The sequence below is a fragment of the Loxodonta africana genome, chromosome 6 (assembly GCF_030014295.1).
Source record: "Loxodonta africana isolate mLoxAfr1 chromosome 6, mLoxAfr1.hap2, whole genome shotgun sequence".
NCBI lineage: Eukaryota > Metazoa > Chordata > Mammalia > Proboscidea > Elephantidae > Loxodonta > Loxodonta africana.
The window spans coordinates 96,584,628-96,586,553 of NC_087347.1; the positions used below are offsets into that span (position 1 = coordinate 96,584,628).

Genomic DNA, 1,926 nt, shown 5'->3' on the forward strand with positions numbered 1-1,926 from the left:
GAGGTTGCCATGGTAAATCTGGAACTAGAGCCTCCCTAATGAGGCTTAACTCTCTCCGTCTGACAGATTAAACATTCTCAGGCATTTCCTGTTAGAACATTTGTCTCTTTGGACTGGGTGTTGAAGTCCTCTTGAAAGCATTTGCTTAAGTTTCTGGCAATAGATTAGTATTGGGTGGGAGTGGAGGTAGAGTCATATCCAGTCATGAAGCATCACTTCGTCTGACAGAGGAATTTCTAGGGCTGCGAATGTATCAGGCACAACAGGACACTAAGAAGATATGTTAAGTTGAAATCCAGCTCCTGGCAGCTTTATGATAAATTCTTCCAACCCATCTCAAAAAAACGAAAACAAATCTACTTCCAAGCTAAGGAGATGTTTATTTTTACATTTTTACATCAACATTTGGCCTAAAAAGAATGAAAATGAAAAAGATGAAGAAGAAAGAATAACAATACCAGGAAAAGAGAAAGGTTCTCTGAAATTGTCTCTTGATTGCTACTTCTGAAAAATCAGCCATTGGAAACCCTCTGGAACAGTCCTACTCTGACATACATGGTGTCACAATGAGGCAGAGTCCACTCAACGGCTACTAGTTTTTTGTGGAGGCCTTGGTGGCTCAGGGGTAGAATTCTTGCCTTGCGTGCAGGAGACCTGGGTTCGATTCCCAGCCAATGCATCCCAAGCACAGCCATCAACCATCTGTCAGTAGAGGTTTTCATGTTGCTATGATGCTGAACAGGTTTCCTCAGATCTTCCAGACTAAGATAGTCTAGGAAGTAAGGCTTGGTGATCTACTTCTGAAACTCAACCAATAACAACTCTGTGGATGCATGATGGATCATGGAAAAGGCACAGGGACAGGCAGCATTTCATTCTATTGTGCATGGGGTTGCCCTGAGTCGGGGCCAATTTGACAGCAGCTAACAAGAACAAGGTTAGTTTTGACAGTGAAGACAAAAAATATAAATCCCTTGCTAAGTGTCAAGCATTTTTATTACTCAAACGTACAAGGCTTGCTACAATGATGGCTGCCAGTAACACCAAAGTATCAGAGCAAGAAGCACTATTCCCTCGTTATAATGTCAGACCTGTATCATTTCCTTTAATGTGATCTTCAATTATTTACTGAGTTTAGAAACCCGAAGTAATATATTTCTTTAGTTTGTACCAGGGCTGACATGGACACCTTAAAGTGAATTGGAATAATTCCTATTTAGAATCAGGGATACAATGTGTGGGGAGGCGAGGCCAAGATGGTGGAATAGACAGGCACTTCCAGTGAGCCCTCTTACATCAAAGAGCTGAGAAAACAAGTGAAACAAGTGTATTTATGACAAGCTAGGAGCCCTGAACATCAAGGGCAAGGTTAGAAAATGAACTGAGGGGATGGGGGAGGAAGAGACAGTTCAGAAGCAGAGAGGAGTTACCGGACCTGAATCACCAGGAGCCCTCAGGCACCGTTCCCAGGAGTGGCTGTGGCAGGCTGGTACTAGTGTTTGGCCTCAGTTTCCTCAGGAAGAAGCAGCCAGCCACACAACCTACTCATACCTCTGGAACCAGAGAAGAACGGCGCTCTCAGCAAAAGCTAAATACTTGCATATGTTTTACTGTGCCCCTTCCCCCAAAGCCTGCCTCAGTGGCTGCTGATTTCTCTGGGCCTGAGATAGGCCCTTTTGAGCACGTAGAGCCATCTTCCAGGCCCTGGAGAAGGAATAAATTTGCAATTGGAGGAAAAGATTATTTGCCAGCTCCACTAAACTGGGGAGCTCAGGACAGAAGTGGCTCCTGTCCAGGAATAAATGGTCTGTGGACTTTGAGTACCTTTCCCCTCTGCATGGACCTGTGTGGGCCTATTTCAGGAGAATATGTCCTTGTTGGCAGACTACAACTGTTTCAGCTCAGCTGTGCAGTAGAGAGGTGGGT

At 44.5% G+C, this 1,926-nt stretch overlaps 1 non-coding gene across 1 annotated transcript; it reads left to right on the forward strand.

Annotated features, from left to right (window-relative positions):
• The first annotated feature begins 608 nt into the window (after positions 1 to 608).
• TRNAA-UGC (transfer RNA alanine (anticodon UGC)) lies at positions 609 to 679 on the forward strand. The gene has a single exon. It is a non-coding gene; the product is annotated as a tRNA-Ala (tRNA).
• Positions 680 to 1,926: the final 1,247 nt, after the last annotated feature.